Source organism: Ricinus communis, chromosome 1 (assembly GCF_019578655.1).
Source record: "Ricinus communis isolate WT05 ecotype wild-type chromosome 1, ASM1957865v1, whole genome shotgun sequence".
Lineage (NCBI taxonomy): Eukaryota > Viridiplantae > Streptophyta > Magnoliopsida > Malpighiales > Euphorbiaceae > Ricinus > Ricinus communis.
The window spans coordinates 18,627,127-18,654,164 of NC_063256.1; the positions used below are offsets into that span (position 1 = coordinate 18,627,127).

Genomic DNA, 27,038 nt, shown 5'->3' on the forward strand with positions numbered 1-27,038 from the left:
ATATTTATCAATATATGAAAATAACCCCGTAAAACGTGTATATTTATGAATCTAAGAAAATAATCCCGTAAAAGTAGTATAATTGCGAGCCTGAGAAAACAGCCTCGTTGAAGGGGTAAATTTTTTAATATGAGAAAACAACCCGGTACTACGGGGATATTGATCAATTGGAGAAAATAACCTTATAATTTTGATATATTTGTGAGTATGACAAAACAACCCCTTAAATGGGTTAATTTTGTAATATATGAGAAAACAATCTCGTAAAAGGGGTATATTTGCTAATATAAGAAAATAACTCCGTAAAACATGTATATTTATGAATTTGACAAAATAAACCATAATAGTGCTAATAATTTAATATGAGAAAACGACCCGTAAAAGTGGTCTATTTATCAATATAAGAATATAACCTCATAAAACATGTATATTTATGAATCTGATAAAATAATCCCGTAAAAGTAGTGTAATTACTAGTGTGAGAAAACAGTCTCGTAGAAGGTGTAAATTCTTTAATATGAGAAAACAACCCCGTAAAAAAGGGTATCAATCACGGAAAATAACCTGGTAATACGGGGATATTTATCAATAGTAGAAAATAACCCCATAACTTTGGTGTATTTGTGAGTATGGGAAAACAACCACTTAAATGGGTTAATTTTAGAGTAGGAGAAAAACACCCCGTAAAAAGGGTATATTTGTCGATATAAGAAAATAACCCCGTAGAACATGTAAATTTATAAATTTGACAAAACAACCCTATAATCGTGCTAATAATTTAATATGGGAAAACGACCCCGTAAAAGTGTATAATTATCAATATAAGAAAATAACCCCGTAAAACGTGTATATTTATGAATCTGAAAAAATAACCCCGTAAAAGTAGTGTAATTGCGAGTTTGAGAAACCCGCCTCGTAGAAGGGGCAAATTTTTTAATATGAGAAAACAACCCCGTAGTACGGGGATATTTTTCAATCGGATAAAATAACCCCGTAATTTTAATATATTTTTGTATGTGAGAAAACAAACCCTTAAATGGGTTAATTTTAGAATATGAGAAAACAACCCCGTAAAAGGGGTATATTTGTCGATATAAGAAAATAACCCCATAAAACGTGTATATTTATGAATTTAAAAAAATAACCCCATAATAGTGCTGATAATTTAATATGAGAAAATGACACCGTAAAAGTGGTATATTTATATATAAGAAAATAACCCTGTAAAACATGTATATTTATGAAACCCGAGGAAACAACCTTGTAAAAGTAGTGTAATTGCGAGTCTGAAAAAATAGCCTCGTAGAAGGGGCAAATTTTATAATTTAAGAAAACAAGCCCGTAATACAGGGATATTTATCGATCGGACAAAATAACCTCATAATTTTAGTATATTTGTGAGTATGGAAAAATAACCCTTCAAATGGGTTAATTTTAGAGTATGAGAAAGCAACCCCGTAGAAGTGGTAAATTTGTCAATATAAAAACTAATCCCGTAAAACATGTATATTTATAAATTTGATAAACCAACTTCATAATAGTAATAATAATTTAAAATGAGAAAATGATCCCGTAAGAGAGGTATAATTATCAATATAAGAAAATAACCCCGTAAAATGTGTATATTTATGAATCTGAGAAAATGACCCCATAAAATTGGTGTAATTGCGAGTTTGAGAAACCAGCCTCGTAGAAGGGGTAAATTTTTTAATATGAGAAAACAACCCCATTATCAATCGGAGAAAATAACCCCGTAATTTTGGTATATTTGTGAGTATGGGAAAACAACCCCTTAAATGGATTAATTTTAGAGTATGCGAAAACAACCCCGTAAAAGGGGTATATTTGTCGATATAAGAAAATAAAGAACGTGTAAATTTATGAATTTGACAAAACAACACTATAATAGTGCTAATAATTTAATATGAGAAAACGACCCCGTAAAAGTGGTATATTTATCACTATAAGAAAATAACTCCATAAAACACGTATATTTATGAATCTGAGAAAACTATCCTGTAAAAGTAGTGTAATTGAGAGCAGAAAAACACAGTCTTGTAGAATGAGTAAATTTTTTAATATGAGAAAACAACCAAGTAATACAGGGATATTTATCAATCAGAGGAAATAACCCCGTAATTTTGGTATATTTGTGGGTATGAGAAAACATCCTCTTAAATGGGTTAATTTTATAATATGACAAAACAATCCAGTAAAACGGGTATATTTGTCGAAATTAGAAAAAAAACCTCGTAAAACGTGTATATTTATGAATTTGACAAAACAACTCTGTAATAGTACTAATAATTTAATATGAGAAAACGATCCCGTAAAAGTGGTAAATTTGTCAATATAAGAAAATAACCCCGTAAAATGTGTATATTTATGAATTTTAGAAAAAAAACTCTGTAAAAGTAGTGTAATTGCGAGTCTGAGAAAACACTCTCGTAGAAGGGGTAAATTTTTTAATATGAGAAAACAACCTCGTAATTTTTGTATATTTCTGAGTATGGAAAAACAACCCCTTAAATGGGTTAATTTTAGAGTAAGAGAAAGTAACCTCGTAAAAGTGGTATATTTGTTAATATAAGAAAATAACCCCGTAAAACGTATAAATTTATGAAATTAACAAAATAACATCATAATAGTGCTAATAATTTAATATGAGAAAACGACCCATAAAAGTGATATATTTGAAACAACTCCACAATAGTGCTAATAATTTCATATGAGAAAACTACCTTATAAAATTGGTATATTTATCAATATATGAAAATAACCCCAAAAAACGTGTATATTTATGAATCTAAGAAAACAATCCCGTAAAAGTAGTATAATTGCGAGCATGAGAAAACAGCCTCGTTGAAGGGGTAAATTTTTTAATATGAGAAAACAACCCGGTACTACGGGGATATTGATCAATTGGAGAAAATAACCTTATAATTTTGATATATTTGTGAGTATGACAAAACAACCCCTTAAATGGGTTAATTTTATAATATATGAGAAAACAATCTCGTAAAAGGGGTATATTTGCCAATATAAGAAAATAACTCCGTAAAACATGTATATTTATGAATTTGACAAAATAACCCATAATAGTGCTAATAATTTAATATGAGAAAACGACCCCGTAAAAGTGGTCTATTTATCAATATAAGAAAATAACCTCATAAAACATGTATATTTATGAATCTGATAAAATAATCCCGTAAAAGTAGTGTAATTACTAGTCTGAGAAAACAGTCTCGTAGAAGGTGTAAATTCTTTAATATGAGAAAACAACCTCGTAAAAAAGGGTATCAATCAGGGAAAATAACATGGTAATACGGGGATATTTATCAATAGGAGAAAATAACCCCATAATTTTGGTATATTTGTGAGGACGGGAAAACAACACCTTAAATGGGTTAATTTTAGAGTAGGAGAAAACAACCCCGTAAAAATGGTATATTTGTCGATATAAGAAAATAACCATGTAGAACATGTAAATTTATAAATTTGACAAAACAACCCTATAATCGTGCTAATAATTTAATATGAGAAAACGACCCCGTAAAAGTGTATAATTATCAATATAAGAAAATAACCCCGTAAAACGTGTATATTTATGAATCTGAAAAAATAACCCCGTAAAAGTTGTGTAATTGCGAGTCTGAGAAACCCGCCTCGTAGAAGGGGCAAATTTTTTAATATGAGAAAACAGCCCCGTAGTACGGAGATATTTATCAATCGGATAAAATAACCCCGTAATTTTGATATATTTTTGTATGTGAGAAAACAAACCCTTAAATGGGTTAATTTTAGAATATGAGAAAACAACCCCGTAAAAGGGGTATATTTGTCGATATAAGAAAATAACCCCATAAAACGTGTATATTTATGAATTTGAAAAAATAACCCCGTAATAGTGCTAATAATTTAATATGAGAAAATGACACCGTAAAAGTTGTATATTTATATATAAGAAAATAACCCTGTAAAACGTGTATATTTATGAAACCCAAGGAAACAACCTTGTAAAAGTAGTGTAATTGCGAGTTTGAAAAAATAGCCTCGTAGAAGGGGCAAATTTTATGATTTAAGAAAACAACTCCGTAATACAGGGATATTTATCGATCGGACAAAATAACCACATAATTTTAGTATATTTGTGAGTATGGGAAAATAACCCTTCAAATGGGTTAATTTTAGAGTATAAGAAAGCAACCCCGTAGAAGTGGTAAATTTGTCAATATAAAAACTAATCCCGTAAAACGTGTATATTTATAAATTTGATAAACCAACTTCATAATAGTAATAATAATTTAATATGAGAAAATGATCCCGTAAGAGTGGTATAATTATCAATATAAGAAAATAACCCCATAAAACGTGTATATTTATGAATCTGAGAAAATGACCCCATAAAATTGGTGTAATTGCGAGTTTGAGAAACCAGCCTCGTAGAAGGGGTAAATTTTTTAATATGAGAAAAAGAACCCCATAAGAGGTGTATATTTATAAATATTAGAGAACATTCCCATAATACGGATCGGAGAAAATAACCCAGCAATTTTGGTTTATTTGTGAGTATGGGAGAATAACTCCTTAAATGGTTTAATTTTAGAATTTGACAAAGCAACCCCATAATAGTGCTATTAATTTAATATGAGAAAACAACCATGTAATACGGTGATATTTATCAATCGGAGAAAATAACCTTGTAATTTTGGTATATTTGTGAGTATGAGAAAAGAACCCCTTAAATGGGTTAATTTCAGAATATGCAAAAACAACCCCGTAAAAGGCGTATATTTGTCGATATAAGAATATAACCCCGTAAAATTTATATATTTATGAATTTGAAAAATACTCCATAATAGTGCTAATAATTTAATATGAGAAAAATGACCCCGTGAAAGTGGTATATTTATCAATATAAGAAAATAACCCCCCAAAACGTATATATTTATGAATCTGAAAAAATAACCCATAAAAGTTGTGTAAATGCGAGTATGAGAAAATAGCCTCGTCGAAGGGGTAAATTTTTAATATGAGAAAACAACTCCGTAATACGGGAATATTTATCAATCGGAGAAAATAACACCGTAATTTTGGTATATTTTTTATATGGGAAAACAACCCCTTAAATGAGTTAATTTTATAATATGAGAAAACAACCCCGTAAAAGGTGTATATTTGTCGATATAAGAAAATAACCCCGTAAAATGTGTATATTTATGAATTTGAAAAAATAACCCCATAATAGTGCTAATAATTTAATATGAGAAAATGACACCGTAAAAGTGGTATATTTATATATAAGAAAATAACCCTGTAAAACGTGTATATTTATGAAACCCGGGGAAACAACCTTGTAAAAGTAGTGTAATTGCGAGTCTGAAAAAATAGCCTCGTAGAAGGGGCAAATTTTATAATATAAGAAAACAACCACGTAATACAGGGATATTTATCGATCGGACAAAATAACCCCATAATTTTAGTATATTTGTGAGTATGGAAAAATAACCCTTCAAATGGGTTAATTTTAGAGTATGAGAAAGCAACCCCGTAGAAGTGGTAAATTTGTCAATATAAAAACTAATCCCGTAAAACGTGTATATTTATAAATTTGATAAACCAACTTCATAATAGTAATAATAATTTAATATGAGAAAATGATCCCGTAAGAGTGGTATAATTATCAATATAAGAAAATAACCCCGTAAAACGTGTATATTTATGAATCTGAGAAAATGACCCCATAAAATTGGTGTAATTGCGAGTTTGAGAAACCAGCCTCGTAGAAGGGGTAAATTTTTTAATATGAGAAAACAACCCCGTAATCAATCGGAGAAAATAACCCCGTAATTTTGGTATATTTGTGAGTATGGGAAAACAACCCCTTAAATGGATTAATTTTAGAGTATGCGAAAATAACCCCGTAAAAGGAGTATATTTGTCGATATAAGAAAATATAGAATGTGTAAATTTATGAATTTGACAAAACAACACTATAATAATGCTAATAATTTAATATGAGAAAACGACCCCGTAAAAGTGGTATATTTATCACTGTAAGAAAATAACTCCATAAAACACGTATATTTATGAATCTGAGAAAAGAATCCTGTAAAAGTAGTGTAATTGAGAGCCTGAGAACACAGTCTTGTAGAATGCGTAAATTTTTTAATATGAGAAAACAACCAAGTAATACAGGGATATTTATCAATCAGAGGAAATAACCCCGTAATTTTGGTATATTTATGAGTATGAGAAAACATCCTCTTAAATGGGTTAATTTTATAATATGACAAAACAATCCGTAAAAGGGGTATATTTGTCGAAATTAGAAAACAACCTCGTAAAACGTGTATATTTATGAATTTGACAAAACAACTCTGTAATAGTACTAATAATTTAATATGAGAAAACGATCCCGTAAAAGTGGTAAATTTGTCAATATAAGAGAATAACCCCGTAAAACGTGTATATTTATGAATTTTAGAAAAAAACTCCGTAAAAGTAGTGTAATTGCGAGTCTGAAAAAACACTCTCGTAGAAGGGGTAAATTTTTTAATATCATAAAACAAACCCGTAATACGGGGATATTTATAAATCGAACAAAAGAAACCCGTAATACGGGGATACTTATCAACCGGAGAAAATTACCCCGTAATTTTGGTATATTTGTGAGTGTGGGAAAACAACCCCTTAAATGGGTTAATTTTAGAATATGAGAAAACAACCCCGTAAAAGGGGTATATTTGTCGATATAAGAAGATAACTCCATAAAACGTGTATATTTATGAATTTAATAAAATAACCCCATAGTAGTGGTGATAATTTAATATGAGAAAACGATCCCGTAAAAGTGGTATAATTATCAATATAAGAAAATAACCCCGTAAAACATGTTTATTTATGAATATGAGAAAACAACCCTATAAAATTAGTGTAATTGCGAGTCTGAGAAAACAGCCTCGTAGATGGGGTAAATTTTTTAATATGAGAAAACAACCCAATGTACGAGGATATTTATCAATCGGTAAAATGTGTGAATTTATGAATTTGATAAAACAACCCCATAATAGTGCTAATAATTTAATATGAGAAAAAGACCTCGTAAAAGTGGTATAATTATCAATATAAGAAAATAACCCCGTAAAACGTGTATATTTTTTAATATGAGAAAACAACCCCATAAAAGTAGTGTAACTGCGACTCTGAGAAAACAGCCTCATAGAAGGGGTGAATTTTTTAGTATGAGAGAAAAACCTCGTAATATGGGGATATTTATCAATCGGAGAAAATAACTCCGTAATTTTGATATAATTTTTAGTATGGGAAAACAACCCCTTAAATGAGTTAATTTTATAATATGAGAAAACAACCCCATAAAAGGTGTATATTTGTCGATATAAGAAAATAACCCTGTAAAAGGTGTATATTTATGAATTTGATAAAACAACCCCATAATAGTGCTAATAATTTAATATAAGAAAACGATCCCGTAAAAGTGGTATATTTATCAATATAAGAAAATAACCCTGTAAAACATGTATATTTATGAATATGAGAAAACAGCCCCGTAAAAATACTGTAATTCCGAGAAAGAAAACCCTATAAGAGGTGTATATTTATAAATATTAGAAAACATTCCCATAATACGGATCGGAGAAAATAACCCAGCAATTTTAGTATATTTGTGAGTATGGGAGAATAACCCCTTAAATGGTTTAATTTTAGAATTTGACAAAACAACCCCATAATAGTGCTATTAATTTAATATGAGAAAATGACCCCGTAAAAGTGGTATATTTATCAACATAAGAAAAGAACCTTGTAAAAGTAGTGTAATTTTCAGTATGAGAAAACAGCCTAATAGAAGGGGTAAATTTTTTAATATGACAAAACAACCTGGTACTACAGGAAAATTTTTATATCGGAGAAAATAACCCTGTAATTTTGGTATATTTGTGAGCATGACAAAACAACCTCTTAAATGGGTTAATTTTATAATATATGAGAAAACAACCCTGTAAGAGGGGTATATTTGTCGATATAAGAAAATATCCGTGTAAAATGTTTATATTTATGAATTTGACCAAATAACCCCATAATAGTGCTAATAATTTAATATGAGAAAATGACCCTGTAAAAGTGGTATATTTATTATAAGAAAATAACCTCATAAAACGTGTATATTTAAGAATATGAGAAAATAACCCCGTAAAAGTATTATAATTACTAGTCTTAGAAAACAACCTCGTAGAAGGGGTAAATTCTTTAATATGAGAAAACAACCCCGTAATAAAGGGATATTTATCAATCGGGAAAAATAACCCGGTAATACGGGGATATTTATCAATTGGAGAAAATAAGCCCGTAATTTTGGTATATTGGTGAGTATGGAAAAACAACCCCTTAAATGGGTTAATTTTAGAGTAAGAGAAAACAACCCCCTAAAAGGGGTTTATTTATCTATATAAGAAAATAACCTCGTAGAACGTGTAACATTAGGAATTTGATAAAAGAACCCCATAATAGTGCTAATAATGTAATTTGAGAAAACGACCTCGTAAAAGTGGTATATTTATTAATATAAGAAAATAACCCCATAAAACGTTTATATTTATGAATATGAGAAAATAACCCCGTAAAAGTAGTGTAATTGCGAGTCTGAGAAACCAGCCTCGTAGAAGTTGTAAATTTTTTAATATGAGAAAACAATCCCGTAATACGGGGATATTTATCAATCGGAGAAAATTATCCCGTAATTTTGGTATATTGGTGAGTATGGGAAAACAACCCCGTAAAAGGGGTATATTTGTCAATATAAGAAAATAACCCCATAGAACGTGTAAATTTATGAATTTGACTAAACAACCCCATAATAGTGCTAATAATATAATTTGAGAAAACGACCCCGTAAAAGCAGTATATTTATCAATATAAGAAAAGAACCTCGTAAAACATGTATATTTATGAATATGAGAAAATAACCCCGTAAAAGTATCCTCCGTATAGCTAGTTAGCAGCCTGAGGTCTCATTAACGGAATTAACTAGACAAATCGTTCCACAAACTAAGAACAACCATGCACCACCACCCATAGAATCAAGAGAGAGCTCTCAGTTTGTCAATCCTTACTATGTCTGGACCTGGTAAGTTTCCCCGTGTTGAGTCAAATTAAGTCGCAGGCTCCACTTCTGGTGGTGCCCTTCCATCAATTCCTTTAAGTTTCAACCTTGTGACCATACTCCCCCTGGAACCCAAAGACTTTGATTTCTCATAAGGTGCCGGCGGAGTCCTAAAAGCAACATCCGCCGATCCCTGGTCAGCATCATTTATGGTTGAGACTAGGACGGTATCTGATCGTCTCCGAGCCCCTAACTTTCGTTCTTGATAAATGAAAACATCCTTGGCAAATGCTTTCGTAGTTGTTCGTCTTTCATAAATCTAAGAATTTCACCTATGACTATGAAATATGAATGCCCCCGATTGTCCCTGTTAATCATTACTCCGATCTCGAAGGCCAACAGAATAGGACCGAAATCCTATAATGTTATCCCATGCTAATGTATACAGAGCGTAGGCTTGCTTTGAGCACTCTAATTTCTTCAAAGTAACAGCACTAGAGGCACGACCCGGCCAGTTAAGGCCAGGAGCGCATCGCCGGCAGAAGGGACAAGACGATAGGTGCACACTGCTAGGCAGACCGGTCGACCCAACCCAAGGTCCAACTACGAGCTTTTTAACTGCAACAACTTAAATATACACTATTGGAGCTGGAATTACCACGGCTGCTGGCACCAAACTTGCCCTCCAATGGATCCTCATTAAGGGATTTAGATTGTACTCATTCCAATTACCAGACTCAAAGAGCCCGGTATTGTTATTTATTTTCACTACCTCCCCATGTCAGGATTGGGTAATTTGCACGCCTGCTGCCTTCCTTGGATGTGGTAGCCGTTCCTCAGGCTCCCTCTCCGGAATCGAGCCTTAATTCTTCGTCACCCGTCACCACCATGGTAGGCCTCTATCCTACCATCGAAATTTGATAGGGCAGAAATTTGAATGATGCGTCGCCGGCACTAAGGCTGTTGGATCAGTCGAGTTATCATGAATCATCATAGCCCGCGTTGACCTTTTATATAATAAATGCATCCCTTCTAGAAGTCAAGGTTTGTTGCACGTATTAGCTCTAGAATTACTATGGTTATCCGAGTAGCAGATACCATCAAACAAACTATAACTGATTTGATGAGCCATTCGCAGTTTCACAATCTGAATTAGTTCATACTTACACATGCATGGCTTAATCTTTGAGACAAGCATGACTACTGGCAGGATCATATGCATTGTCGATTGTTAGGGCTTCGTGCGGGTAGCTGATGTCGCTAAGGAATGCTACTTGGTTGGTTGTAATACTCTCTGACACTACCGTGCGCGCTCATCTGCCAGGAGGGAACCCTCGAGACCCCGATGCTGCCCTAAAGGGCATGCTCCAACTGCGACCCCAGGTCAATCGGGATTAACCACTGGGTTTAAGCATATCAATAAATGGAGGAGAAGAAACTTACAAGGATTCCCTTAGTAATAGCAAGCGAACCGGGAATAGCCTAGCTTAAGAATCGGGTGCCCTCGGCATTCAAATTGTAGTATGGAAAAGTGTCCTTAGCGGCGGATCGGGGCCAAGTCCCCTGGAAGGGGGCGCCAGAAAAGGTGAGAGCCCCATCGTGCCTGAACATGTCACACCACGAGGCGCTGTCTACCAGTCGGGTTGTTTGGGAATGCAGCCCAAATCGGGTGGTAAATTCTATCCAAGGCTAAATACGGGCGAGAGACTGATAGCAAACAAGTACTGCGAGGAAAAGATGAAAAGGACTTTGAAAAGAGAGTCAAAGAGTGCTTGAAATTGTCGGGAGGGAAGCGGATGGGGGCCGGCGATGCGCCCTGGTCGGATGTGGAACATCCAAAAGCCGGTCCACCGATCGGCTCGGGGTGCGGACCGACGGAGATTGCAGCGGTGGCCGAAGCCCACGCTTTTAATACGCCTGCAGAGATGTCGTTGCAGTGATTTTGGCCTGCAGCTCGCGTCGTCACGGTGTGCTTCGGCACCAGTGCGCTCTTGGTGTCAGCCAGTGGGCTCCCCATTCGGCCCATCTTGAAACACGGACCAAGGAGTCTGACATGTGTGCGAGTCAACGGGTGAGTAAACCCATAAAGCGTAAGGAAGCTGACTGGCAGGATCCCCTCGTGGGTTGCACCGCCAACCGACCTTGATCTTCTGAGAAGGGTTCGAGTGAGAGCATGCCTGTCGTGACCCGAAAGATGGTGAACTATGCCTGAGCGGGGCGAAGCCAGAAGAAACTCTAGTGGAGGCCCGCAGCGATACTGACGTGCAAATCATTCCTCTGACTTGGGTATAGGGGCGAAAGACTAATCGAACCATCTAGTAGCTAGTTCCCTCTGAAGTTTCCCTCAAGATAGCTAGATTTCTGGACGAGTTCTATCGGGTAAAGCCAATGATTACAAGCATCAGGGGCGCAATGCCCTCGACCTATTCTCAAACTTTAAATAGGTAGGACGGCACGATCGCCGGGCCGAATCGAGAGCTCCAAGTGGGCCATTTTGGTAGCGAGGCGGTGATGCGAGATAAACTGAGGCCGGTTCACGGCGCTAACCTAAAACCCACAGAGGGTGTTGGTCGATTAACACAGTAGGACGGTAGTCATGGAAGTCGAAATCCGTTAAGGAGTGTGTAACAACTCACCTACCGAATCAACTAGCCCCGAAAATGGATGGCACTTAAGCGCGCGACCTATACCCAGTCGTCGGGGCAAGAGCCAGGCCCCGATGAGTAGGAGGGTGCGGCTGTCGCTACAAAACCCAGGAAGCGAGCCCGAGAGGAGTGGCCGTCAGTGCAGATATTGGCGGTAGTAGCAAATATTCAAATGAGAACTTTGAAGGCTGAAAAGGGGAAAGGTTCCATGTGAACGGCACTTGCACATGGGTTAGTCGATCCTAAGAGATGGGGGAAGCCCGTCCGCGCGTGTACTTTAAAAGGGAATCGAGTTAAAATTCCTGAACCGGGATGTGGCGGCTGACGACAACGTTAGGGAGTCTGGAGACATCGGAGGGGCCTCGGGAAGAGTTATGTTTTCTGTTTAACAGCCTGCCCACCTTGGAAATGACTCAATCGGAGGTAGGGTCTAGCGGTTGGAAGAGCACCGCACGTCACGCGATGTATGGTGTGCCTCTGGCGGCCCGTGAAAATTCGAAGGACCAAATGCCATCCACGCTCGGTCATACTCATAACCGCATCAAGTCTCCAAGGTGAATAGCCTCTAGTCAATGGAACAGTGTAGGCAAGGGAAGTCAGCAAAATGGATCAGTAACCTCGGGAAAAGGATTGGCTCTGAGGGTTGGTCCCGGGGGTCCCAATCCCGAACCCGTTGGCTGTCGATGGACTGCTCGAGCTACTCCTATGGCGAGAGCGGGTTGCCGCGTGTCGCCGGGACAGGAGCAGGCCTCTTGGGGCCTTTTACTAGAGCGTCGAACATTCGACTCGGGCGAATGCGGACAAGGGGAATTCGATTGTTTAATTAAAACAAAGCATTGCAATGGTCCCTGCGGATGCTCACGCAATGTGATTTCTGCCCAGTGCTTTGAATGTCAAAGTGAAGAAATTCAACCAAGCGTAGGTAAACAACGGGAGTAACTATGACTCTCTTAAGGTAGCCAAATGCCTCATCATCTAATTAGTGATGCGTATGAATGGATTAACGAGATTCCCATCGTCCCATCTACTATCCAACAAACCACGCCCAAGGAACGGGCTTGGCGAAATCAAGGAAAGAAGACCTGCTGAGCTTGTCACTAGTCCGACTTTGTGAAATGACTTCGGAGGTGTAGGATAAGTGGGAGCCTTAATCGTGACGGTGAAATACCACTACTTTTAACGTTATTTTACTTATTCCGTGAATCGGAGGCTACGCCCTCGCTTTGGACCCAAGGTCGCTTTGATGACCGATTCAGCGAAAGACATTGTCAGTGGGGAGTTTACCGGGCCGACATCCGTTAAAAAGATAATGCAGGTGTCCTAAGATGAGCTCAACGAGAACAGAAATCTCGTGTGGAACAAAAGGGTAAAAGCTTGTTTGATTCTGATTTCTAGTATGAATATGAACCGTGAAAGTGTGGCCTATCGATCCTTTAGACCTTCGAAATTTAAAGCTAGATGATGGGCTACTGATGCAACCTACACCTAAGGCAGTGAACCTATCGATGCGACTTAGCACTAGTGAGTATCAAGGTTGTATCCCTGGAGATCGGGTGAACCTAAAGTTACTGCTGTTCATTATGTCATCTAATCTGAAATAAGGTGTGAGAAGTCGAAATTACTTAACTAATGACTATGAATGCAAATAAATGAATGAATAGCAACTGATAGTTGAAAGACAACCGTAACAAAAGAAGCAAACCCGAAGGGGACCTAAGTGATGGAATTCTACGGTTGATTCTATAAATTACCAATCTTGCTACCCGTGCCTAAATCCTGAATCGAACTCGGCTCCTCTTTCGAGCTCACCAAGTTCCTAAACCTGCTCTAACCTAATGGAATCTCTTCCTATCAGATTATTATAAATTAGCATTAAGCGTGATTTAGATCTATTAAGAGTTGTTAATTCTTAATCCGGCGAGTAAATTAACCTTATCTTTAAGTGTTAACTACTAGTTCGACTATTCAATTTCCGGTTAGCAACAAGCATTTCTCAATGTCACGGAAACAACCCAAAAGACAATTAATTCAACATCCCAAATTAACTGAATCAAATTTTATTACTAAATAGCAAGAAGATTACAAGAATGGCAGTTAAAAATCTAATAATTAAGCACAATCCATCAACAAAGGTGAACCCCAATGGGTTCGGCAGCCCTAGTTACTCATAATGAAAGAAACAAATACAAAAGGAAATAAACAACATAAAAGGAAATGGAACATGTAAACCCTCTTCTCTCGAATCGGGTGGAAATGTCATGACCGAATCAAACCATCCTCAAGTATGGATCTCGGATGCCTCGGTCAATCATCTAGAAACTTCAATCTTTACTTGAATCCTCCAAATCAATCCTTTGAACTGACGTTGGTCTCCCAAAATGTCAAGAACAGAGGTGTAGAAGTGAGGGTCGCACGCGTAGAGAGTTTAGAAATCAAAAGCAGAACCCTCTCTCATTTTACGTGCGCCTACTTATAGACAGGAGTGCCCTAGCATGTGCCATGGTCCGTGCCACGGCACCCGGTGGTGCCTGCTACAGCAGTATGCACACCGTCAGAAATGGGCAAGGGAGGCCGTGCAAATGTGCAAGGCCATGCAATTGCTCGTGCAAAGGCCTCAAATTGTGCGCTAATCAAGGAATCGACTCCGATATACATCTAATATGCGTAAATCATCCATATAGCTTGGTTTCTGCATGGAAATCAATCAATTTCCCATCAATGAGTCTGAAAATGTGAAAAACTCAGAACATACCAAAGTGCGATCAAACAGGAATAAATATGACTCAAATACATGAATAAACGATTGATAAACAATCAATAAATATGCGTAGAATCATCTACATCACTAGAGGTGTCAGAAAAGTAACCATAGGGATAACTGGCTTGTGGCAGCCAAGCGTTCATAGCAACGTTGCATTTTAATACTTCGATGTTGGCTCTTCCTATCATTGTGAAGCAGAATTCACCAAGTGTTGGATTGTTCACCCACCAATAGGGAACGTGAGTCAATGGGTTTAACGTGAGACAGGTTAGTTTTGCCCTACTGATGATTATGTCGCAATGGTAATTCAACCTAGTACGAGAGGAACCGTGAGTTAATTTTATAATATGAGAAAACAACCCCAAAAAGGTGTATATTAGTCGATATAAGAAAATAACCCTGTAAAACGTGTATATTTATAAATTTGACAAAACAACCCCATAATCGTGCTAATAATTTAATATGAGAAAATGACTCCATAAAAATGGTATATTTATCAATATAAGAAAAGGGCATCTTAAAACATGTATATTTATGAATCTGAGTAAACAACCCCGTAAAAGTAGTGTAACTACGAGTCTGAGAAAACAAGCTCGTAGAATGAGTAAAATTTTTAATATGAGAAAACAACCTCGTAATACGGGGATATTTATCAATCGGAGAAAATAACCCCTTAAATAGGTTAATTTTAAAGTATGAGAAAACAACCCTGTAAAAGGGGTATATTTGTCGATATAAGAAAATAACCTCGTAAAACGTGTAAATTTATGAATTTGATAAAACAACCCCATAATAGTGCTAATAATTTAATATGAGAAAAAGACCTCATAAAAGTGGTATAATTATCAATATAAGAAAATAACCCCGTAAAACGTGTGTATTTTTGAATATGAGAAAACAACCGTAAAAGTAGAGTAATGCGACTGAGAGAAAACGACCTCGTAGAAGGGTAAGTTTTTAATATGAGAAAATAATCTCGTAATATGGGGATATTTATCAATCGGAGAAAATAACTCCATAATTATGGTGGGAAAACAACCCCTTAAATGAGTTAATTTTATAATATGAGAAAACAACCCCATAAAAGGTGTATAATTGTCGATATAAGATAATAAGCTTGTAAAACATGTATATTTATGAATTTGACAAAACAACCCCATAATAATGCTAATAATTTAATATGAGAAAACGACCCCGTAAAAGTGGTATATTTATCAATATAAGAAAATAACCCCGTAAAACATGGATATTTATGAATATGAGAAAACAACCCCGTAAAAGTAGTGTAATTCCGAGTCTGAGAAGACAGCCTCATAGAAAGGGTAAATTTTTTAATATGAGAAAATAACCCATAAGAGGTGTATATTTATAAATATTAGAAAACAACCCCGTAATACGGGGATATTTATCAATTGGAGAAAATAACACCGTAATTTTGGTATATTTGTGAGTATGGGAAAACAACTCCTTAAATGGGTTAATTTTAGAGTATGAGAAAACAACCCCGTAAAAGGGGTATATTTGTCGATATAAGAAAATAATCGCGTAAAAAGTGTAAATTTATGAATTTGACAAAACAACACCATAATAGTTCTAATAATTTAATATGAGAAAACGACCTCGTAAAAGTGGTATCATTAACAATATAAGAAAGTAACCCCATAAAACGTGTATATTTATGAATCTCGAAAAACAACCCCGTAAAAGTAATGTGACTACGAGTTTGAGAAAACAGGCTCGTAGAATGGGTAAATTTCTTAATATGAGAAAACAACCCCGTAATACGGGGATATTTATCAATTAGAGAAAATAACCCCGTAATTTTGGTATATTTGTGAGTATGGGAAAATAACCCCTTAAATAGGTTAATTTTAAAGTATGAGAAAACAACCCTGTAAAAGGGGTATATTTGTCGATATAAGAAAATAACCCCGTAAAACGTGTAAATTTATGAATTTGATGAAACAACCCCATAATAGTGCTAATAACTTAATATGAGAGAAAGACCCCGTAAAAGTGGTATAATTATCAATATAAGAAAATAATCCCGTAAAACGTGTATATATATTTTAATATGAGAAAACAACCCCGTAAAAATAGTGTAACTGCGACTTTAAGAAAGCAGCCTCATAGAAGGCGTAATTTTTTTAATATGAGAAAACAACCTCGTAATATGGGGATATTTATCAATTGGAGAAAATAACTATATAATTTTGGTATATTTTTTAGTATAGGAAAACAACCCCTTAAATGAGTTAATTTTATAATATTAGAAAACAACCCCATAAAAGGTGTATATTTGTCGATATAAGAAAATAACCCCGTAAAACGTTTATATTTATGAATTTGACAAAACAACCCCATAATAGTGCTAATAATTTAATATGAGAAAACAACCCTGTAAAAGTGGTACATTTATCAATATGAGAAAATAACCCCGTAAAATGTGTATATTTATGAATATGAGAAAACAACCCCGTAAAATTATTGTAATTCCAAGTCCGAGAAGACAGCCTCATAAAAGGGGTAAATTTTTTAATATGAGAAAAAAACACCATAAGAGCTGTATATTTATAAATATTAGAAAACAACCCCGTAATATGGGAATATTTATCAATTGGAGAAAATAATCCCGTAATTCTTGTATATTTGTGAGTATGGGAAAACAATCCCTTAAATGGGTTAATTTTAGAGTATGAGAAAACAACCCCGTAAAACATGTATATTTTTGAATATGAGAAAACAACCCCGTAAAAGTAGTGTAACTGCGACTCTGAGAAAACAGCTTCGTAGAAGGGGTAAATTTTTTAATATGAGAAAATAACCCCATAAATGGGTTAATTTTAGAATATGACAAAACAACCCCGTAAAATGGGTATATTTGTCGATATAAGAAAATAACAACAAAAATGTGTATATTTATGAATTTGACAAAACAACCCTATAATAGTGTTAATAATTTAATCTGAGAAAACTACCCCGTAAAAGTGGTATATTTATCAATATAAGAAAACAACCACATAAAAGTAGTGAATTAAGTAGGGATCCTGAGAAAACGTACCGTAGAAGGGGAATAAATTTTTAATATGAGAAAATAACTCGTAATATGGAGATGTTTATCAGTGGGAGAAAATAACCCCGTAATTTTGGTATATGTGAGTATGGAAAATAACCCTTAAACGAGTTAATTTTATAATATCGGAAAGTAATCCCGTAAAGGGGTATATTTGTCGATATAAGAAAATAACCCCGTAAAATCTGTATATATATATGGTTGAGAAACAACCCCATAATAATGCTAATAATTTAATATTAGAAAACGACCTCGTAAAAAGTAGTATATTTATCAATCTAAGAAATAACCAGTAAAAAGCGTGTATATTTTGGACCTTAGTAAACAACCTCGTAAAGGTAGTGTAATTGCGAGGTGAGAAAACAACCTCACAAAAGGGGTAAATTTTATAATATGAGAATACAACCCCATAATATGGAGATTTTTATCAATCGTGAGAAAATAACCCGTAATTTTGTCCTATTTGTGAGTATGGGAAAGCAATCCCTTAAATGGGTTAATTTTAGAGTATGAGAAAACAACCTAATAAAAGGGGTATATTTGTGGATATAAGAAAATAACTGGTAAAACGTGTAAATTTATGAATTTGACAAAACAACCCCATAATAGTGCTAAAAGTTTAATATGAGAAAAGGACCCGAAATAAAAGTGGTATATTTGTCAATATAAGAAAATAATCCCGTAAACGGTTATATTTATGAATCTGAGAAAACAACCCAAGTAAAAGTAGTGTAATTGCGAGTCCGAGAAAACATCCGTAGAAGGGTAAATTTTAATATGAGAAACAACCCGTGTAATACGGGATACTTATCAATCGGAGAAAATAATCCCGTAATTTTGGTGTATTTGTGAGTATGAGAAAACAACCCCTTGAATGTGTTAATTTTAAAATATGAGAAAACAACCTATAAAAGGGTGTATTTCTCGATATAAGAAAATAACTTCGTAAAATGTGCATATTTATGATTTGACAAAACAACCCCATAGTAGTGCTAATAATTGAATATGAGAAAACGATCCCGTAAAAGTGGTATATTTATCAATATAAGAAAATAACCCCGTAAAACATGTATATTTATGAATGCCGAGAAAATAACCCCGTACTAGTAGTGTTATCATGCAGTCCGAGAAAATGTGAAAGGGTAAAATTTTAATATGAGAATACAACCCCATCGGGGATATTTATCAATCGGAGAAAATAACCCGTAATTTTGGCATATTTGAGTATGGGAAAACAATCCCTTAAATGGATTAATTTTAGAGTTTGAGAATACAACCTAATAAAAGGGGTATATTTGTCGATATAAGAAAATAACCCGAAACGTGGCGTGTAAATTTATGAATTTGACAAAACAACCCCATAATAGTGCTAATAATTTAATATGAGAAAACGACCCCATAAAAGCGATATATTTATCAATATAAGAAAATAACCACTGTAAAATGTGTATATTTATGAATCTGAGAAATTAACCCGTAAAAGTAGTGTAATTCATGAGTATGAAGAGAGAGCGACCTTAAGAAGGATAAAGTTTTTTAATATAAGAATACAACCCCGTGTCTGGGGATATTTATCAATCGGAGAAAATAATCCCATAATTTTGGTATATTTATGAGTATGAGAAAACAACTCCTTAAATGGGTTAATTTTATAATGTGAGAAAACAACCCGTATAATGGGTATATTTGTGATATAAGAAAATAACCCGTATAACGTGTATATTTATGAATTTGAGAAACAACCGCATAATAGTGCTAATAATTTAATATGAGAAATGTATCACACCCCCATTTACATGCTAACCAAGGACATTAGCCGGGGTAGCATACAAGCGTCGTAGACTATATACTACATGTAGATAGGTCAATATGATTGTTAAGAATCAAGACACAAGGTTATTAACATATAAACAAATGATTATACTTAAACATCATTTAACAAGTATTCAAAACATCTTCTTATGCCTTACAAGGCACACTTCCATATACATCACATAATTGCATACAAAATGCATCAGGAGGAGATTCCACAAAAGCGGCCCAACTGAGAGCGCTAAAAGCTAGACTTGGGATATAACCAGCGGATGCACTACTATTTACAAACCTGAAAAGAAGGATTTTGGAGAGAGGTGAGCCTCCATTTCAAATAAATAATCAACATAATCTATATCACATACACTTAATACAATTTCCACCCAATTACATAACTTACCATGATTCATAATTTAGGCATAAATTCATACCATTCTACTCAATTCATTACAACCATCATAGAAAAAATACAATTCAGCAATTATGGTTAGTTCTCACGGCCATGGATCCCCTTTAATGCTGCTCAACCTCATCCTCCTATACTTCCACGTCGGGCACTCCGCCTCATCCTCACATTACACACTTTTATAGCCTCTCTAGGCTTTAGCCTCCCAAGGCTTATATATATTTTTTCCATGGGGAATCCACCATTCATATGCACATATGCACTTAACATCACAATTCAATCATTTCATTTATATCATGTTCAAGCAATAACAGATTGTTCACTCAGCACCAATCATTTCCATCTCATTCATTCAAATATAACACAATCTTAAGCAAACACAACCATTCACGGAACATTTGATTAAATATATGATCATAGCAAATATTAACTATTTACTTACTCAAAATACACTTATTCCTCAGCATAGAAGAACCTCCTTTCTCCACAACTTCCTTTCAGGGCCTTTGAGTTCACATTAACACATTCATTAATTCACATTTCATGCATATTCCAAATATTCATGTAAATGCGATTCTAATGCATTACAAGATCATCCCCTCTCTAATTCATAGGTCTAACTCTTCCTATAAGACTCTCAATTCTGTTTTAATATCATATAAACGTGTTCCATCTAGTTATATACCAATTTAACTCAAATTAACATCAAATAAATTGCATAAAACTAATCTCCATCTGTTTTCTAGACAGGGTTAGTACCAAAATATATTTATTGCTGGGAAAATTTGGCTTAATATAAAAATCTAGTATTAAATAGACATATACTTTTATGTGTCTAGTTTCATCTACAAGAAAAGAATTACTCAATTCAAACTTCTATAGATTTAATTATTCCCAAATTCTTGGGCAAGGGTCATACAGTAGTTACCCGAGCGAAATCTATTTGCTCAATTTAAGCAACCCGAAAGGGCCAAAATGTAAAATCCACAAAACTAAAAACGTTATAGAGGACTCTTCAAAATTTCCATAGACACCAATTACACTTAATTCGGACTTATATAACATGTTATGCCCAAATACAGAACATCAAGGTTGTTGGAATTTTGACAGTTTTACTGTCTTGACATGCCAAACTTAAATCAAGCTTAATCTCTATGCAATCATTCAATACTCTACTAATTCATGATAATCAGACCTTTAATTAATAAATAAAAGCATCAATTAAGGTTTTTCTAATTTATAATCAAGAACCCTAATGACAAATTAATAATACTCAAGTAACAACTCACTAATTTCAGCTTTTGGGTTGCTAATATGCTCAAATCCTTTAGCTTTAGCTTGGCTCCTTCAATAGTTGGTAAAATCCTATCTTAATCTTAAGTTTTTCTAGGTATTTCCTCCTCTCTCTTGTTCCAAATTTTGAGTTTTTGGCCATGTGAATTTTAGAGAAATGAAGAGGTAAAATGAGTTTGCTCATGGTTCAATTTCCAATTCATCTCTGATGCCACCACCTACTTAAACTAGCTTTATCATCCTAAATTAATTCTTACTAACCATACATAGGTACTAACTTTTAATTCTGTCTTTTAAGTCCAATCTATTTATCCAACGCTAGCTATTGGTTCAATTAAATCTTAAGGCTTAATACACATAACCCAGTACTTAATCAACTTATCTAAATTAATAATCTAATATCATACTTCTAATTCTCTACTTATAATTAATATATATCTATTCTCATAAAATAAAAATATTAATATACATCATATGCCCAATGATTAAATGTAAATGCACATAATGTGTATGATGAGAAAACAGAGGCGTTACAAAATGACCCGTAAAAGTGGTATATTTATCAATATAAGAAAATAACCTGTAAAATGTGTGTATATTTATGAATATGAGAAAACAACCAAGTAAAAGTGTAATTCTGATGCGAGAAAACGACCTACGTAGAGGAGTAAATTCTTTAATATGAGAAAACAACCCGTGTCTGGTATATTTATCAATTAGGAAAATAACCTCGTAATTTTGGTATATTTGTGAGTATGAGAAAACAACCCATAAATGGGTTATTTTTATAATATGAAAATAATCCGTAAAAAGGAATATGTTGTTGGTATAAGAAAATAACCTACGTAAAAAAGCGTGTACATTTATGAATTTGAGAAAATAACCCCATAATAATACTAATAATAATTGTGGGAAAACAACACCTTAAAAGTGGTATATTTATCAATATAAAATAACCCTAGTAAAGCGTGTATATTTATAAATCGAGAAAATGATAATGCTATAAATTTAAAGGCGGTGTACCTATCGATCTGAGGCTAGCACAAATGGCATGAGAATCAAGGTCGTATTCTCGGAAGGGTGAACCTAGACCCTCTTGTGGCGTCTTATGTTATCTAACCTAAAGAAATCAGTGAAGTGTGTGCTATGATTAATTATGGACAAACAAGTAATTAAATGTCAAATTATCTAAAAAGGTTAGGAAAATTCTTGAAGGAAAAGCAAACCCTAGAGGACCTAAGTTAATTGAATTCTTGAAGATGAGAGATCAAATTGATTATCAATTGTAATTACCCGTGAACAAAGTCTTAAGCTGAATTCGGTCTCCCTCTGAGGATAATCAGATTCCCTAAACTAATAACCTAAAGTTGGAATCTCTTTAACAATTGATTATTCCGATTAGCATTAGGTTTAACCCTCCTCTATTAAAAGCTTGTGAATTCTTAATCCAGTAGTCAATTACCTTTATCTAAAGTGATTATTAACTAGTTCTTGCTATTCGAGTTTTCGATTACTAGAAGAATCTCAATTACATAAAGCAATCTAAATTCCACAATTCCACAGCGTCCTACATGAATAAAGTGACTTTTCATTAATAATAAAGCAAGAAGAATCGAAATTGACAATCAAAATCATAACATTAAGATCAATCCACAAACATAGGAACACCAATTGTGTTCAACAATTTAACTACTCATACTAATAAGCATCACAAAATAAAATTAAAATAAGAAAAGTAAATTAAAGGCATGTACACCCTTCTCTTTCAAGTTGGATGAGAAACCCTAATTTTCAATTCAAAATATCAAACCCTAATTTGCCTCTTGAATGCTCCCAAATCTTGTCTTGATCTTAAATCGATGTTGAAACAAGTGTAATCATTCCTTCAATTGATGAAATTAATCTCCCAAAGTCATTGAGGTCTAGAATCAAATGAATTAAGTTTGTATAATGGAAATAAAGTGAAATCAAACCCCATTCACCGAATCGGGTTTGCCTATATAGTTCCTTGACGACCATGGTCAAGCCTATGTTGATCGACGCAGGCGATTCGAGCCGTCTTGACCTACTACGATCGATTGTGTTGATTCCGGGCTAGTACCTAAGCGGTCTGAGCCACCATGGTAGTGGTGGGCCGTGGTGGTTTTGGCTCTGAGAAAGCAAATGTAAAATGGGGCGGCTTCTTGACAATTCGACCGCGAGGTCAGGGCCATGCTCAACCTCGGAATGCTAGTCCTTGCTCAATTTGATGGATTACGGTCGTAATTGCGCATATTTTTCTCGATTCTGACAATGTCCTTCAATAATGACACGAAGCGTGAAAGGAACCAAAGGCAATTGATTCTAGCATAAATGAGATAATTATGCACAAGAATGTAAACAATTGGGCATGTAAATATGTGTAATATGATGCCTATCAGAAAACAACCAAGTAAAAGTAATATAATTGCGAGTATGAGAAAACGACCTCGAAGAAGGGTAAATGTTTTAATATGAGAAACCAACCCTATAATATGGGGATATTTATCAATCGGAGAAAATAACCCGTAAATTTTAGTATATTTGTGAGTTTGAAAAACAACCCCTTAAATGGATTAATTTTATAATATGAGAAAAGAACCACGTAAAAGGGTATATTTGTCGATATAAGAAAATAACTCAGTAAAATGTGTATATTTATGAATTTGAGAAAAGGACACCATAATAGTGGTAATAGTTTAATATGAGAAATGACATAATAGTGGTATATCAATATAAGAAGAAACTCCATAAAATATGTATATTTATGAATCTGAAAATGACCAGTAAAAGTAGTGTAATTTGAGTCACGAGAAAACCGTGAGAAGGGTAAATTTTCAACAGAAAACAACCCTTAATCGGGGATATTTATCAATTGGAGAAAATAACCCGCAATTTTGGTATATTTGTGAGTGCAAAAACAATCATATAAATGGGTTAATTATAGGTAATAGAAAGCAACAACGTAAAGGGGGTATATTTATCGATGAAAATAGCCAAGTAAAGTCATTAAATTATGAATTTAACAAAACAACCCCATAATAGTGCTAATAATTTAATATGGAAAATGACCACAATAAAAATGGTATATTTATCAATATAATAAAATAACCACGTTAAAACATGTTTATGAATCTGAAAAATAACCAATAAAAGTAGTGTAATTGCAAGTTTGAGAAAAGCGACACGTAGAAAATGATGGATTTTAATATGAGAAAACAACCATGTAAAGGGGTATATTTATAAATATTAAATAACCCCCCGTAATAAGGGATATTTATCAATCGGAGAAAATAAACCGTAATTTTGGTATATTTGTGAGTATGAGAAAATAACCCTCTTAAATGGGTTAATTTTATAATATGAAAAGAACCCTATAAAGGGGTATATTTATGCGATGTAAAGAAAATAACCACGTAAAAGCGTGTAAATTTAGTTTGAGAAAACAACCCCATAATAGTGCTAATAATTTAATTTGAAAAATGACCCAAATAAAAGTGGTATATTTATCAATATAAAGAAAATAACCAAAAACATGTATGTTATGAATATGAAAATAACCCGTAAAAAAGTAGTGTAATTGCGACTCAAAGAAAAGCGACCTCATAGAAGGATAATTTTAACTTATGAGAAAAGAAAACAACCCTGTCTGGGGATATTTATCAATCGGAGAAAATAACCCGTAATTTTAGTATATTTGGAGTATGAGAAAACAACCCATAAATGGGTTAATTTTATAATATGAGAAAACAACCACATCAAAGGGTATATTGTCAATATAAAGAAAATAACCACGTAAACGTCTATATTTATGAATCTGAGAAAACAACCCGTAAAAGTAGTGTAATTGTGAATCTGAAAGCATTTCTGGAATGGGTAAATTTTCTAATATGAAAACAACCCGTAATATGGGATACTAATCAATCGAGATATTATCCCATGATTTTGGTATATTTGTGAATATGAAAACATATAAATGGGTTAAGTTTATAGATGCTAAAAAACAACCAGTAAAAGGGTATATTTGTCGATATAAAATAACAAAGTCAAATGTGTATATTATAGATTTGAAGAAACAACCCATAATAGTGCTAATAATTTAATATGAGAAACGACCCCATAAGTGGTATATTTATCAATATGAAAATATACATAAAACATGTATATTTTTGAATCAGGTAAACAACTCCTTAAAAAGTTGTGTAATTGTGATTAAGAAAAAGCAGTCTACGTAGAAGGTAAATTATCTAATATGAGAAAACAACCAGTAAAGAGGTATGTTTATAAATATAGTAAACAACCCGTGTCTGAGGATATATATCAATCGGAGAAAATACATAATTTTGGTATATTTGTGAATATGAGAAAACAACCCCGCAAATGGATTAATTTTAGAATATGAGAAAACAACTCCGTTAAAGGGGTGTATTTATTAATATAAAGAAAATAACCCGTAAAAGTGTATATTATGAATTTGATAAAACAACCCATAATAGTGGTAATAATTTAATGTCTGAAAATCCACGTAAAGTGGTATATTTATCAATATAAGAAAATAACATAAAAGTGTATATTTATGAATAAAAAAATAATCCCATAAAGTAGTGTAATTCGGGTTTGAAAAAAGGATCTAGTAGAAGGGTAAATTTTTTAATGTCAGACCACAAGCTGGGGATATTTATGAATGAGAAATAACTCTGTAATGTTGGTATATTTGAGTGTAGGAAAATAGCCCTTAAATGGGTTAATTCTATAATATGAAGAAAACAACCCACAAAAGGGATATTTTTATCAATATAAGAAAATAACCTACGTAAAATGTGTATAATTATGAATTTGAAAACATCCCCATAATAATGCTAATAATTTCATTATGAGAACAACCACAACAAAAAGTGGTATATTTATCAATATAAAAAATAACTCATGTAAAGCGTGTATATTAATGAATCGGAAGAAACAACCCAAGTAAAGTAGTAGTAATTGCGGGTTTGAAAAAGCGACCTCGTGGAAGGGTAAATTTTTAATATGAGAAAACAACCCTCACAAGATGGTATATTTATAAATATTGAAAACAACTCAAGTAATACTTGGATATTTATCAATCGGAAAATAACCCCGTAATTTTAGTATATTTGTAAGTATGAAGAACAACACCTTAAATGGGTTAATTTTGTAATATGAAAACAACCCAAAAGGATATGATATAGGAAAATAACCAAGTAAAGCGTGTAAATTTATGAATTTGAAAAAACAACATAATAGTGCTAATAATTTAATTTGAGAAATTGACCATAAGTAAAGTGGTATATTTATCAATATAAAATAAACCCGTAGAATGAGTATATTTTTGAATATGAAGAAACAACCCGTAAAATAATCTAATTGGAATTCTGAGAAGCGGTCTATGAGAGGGGTAAATTTTTAATATGAGAATACAACCCTAATACCGGGATATTTATCAATCGGAGAAAATAACCCATAATTTTGGTATATGTTTAGAGAAAATAACCCTTAAATGGGTTAATTTTATAATATGAGAAAACAACCTCGTAAAAGGGGTATGTTGTTGATATAAGAAAATAACCCATAAACATGTATGAATAGAAAAATAACCCCACAAGTAATTATGATATGGGTCAAGAGCCTCTGGAATGGGTAAATTTTTATGGGAAAATAGTCTGTGATAACTAATATGTGAGAAACAATCCCGTGTCTGGGATATTTATGAATCAGGAAATAACTAAATAATTGTGGTAATCTTTATTGGTGAGAGAAACAACCAGCATAGTTAATTTTATAATGATAGATGACCCAGGTGGTGTATGGTGTCAGGTGGTGTGGTAAAGGTCCATAGAGATTCAACCTGCGTGGGCGAGATTGGGATTTTTTGAGCAACAGGAAAA

General features: G+C 33.8%; 1 pseudogene; it reads left to right on the top strand.

Moving 5' to 3' along the window:
- The first annotated feature begins 10,498 nt into the window (after positions 1–10,498).
- Positions 10,499–15,154, top strand: LOC125369102 (annotated as a pseudogene).
- The last annotated feature ends 11,884 nt before the right edge of the window (positions 15,155–27,038 follow it).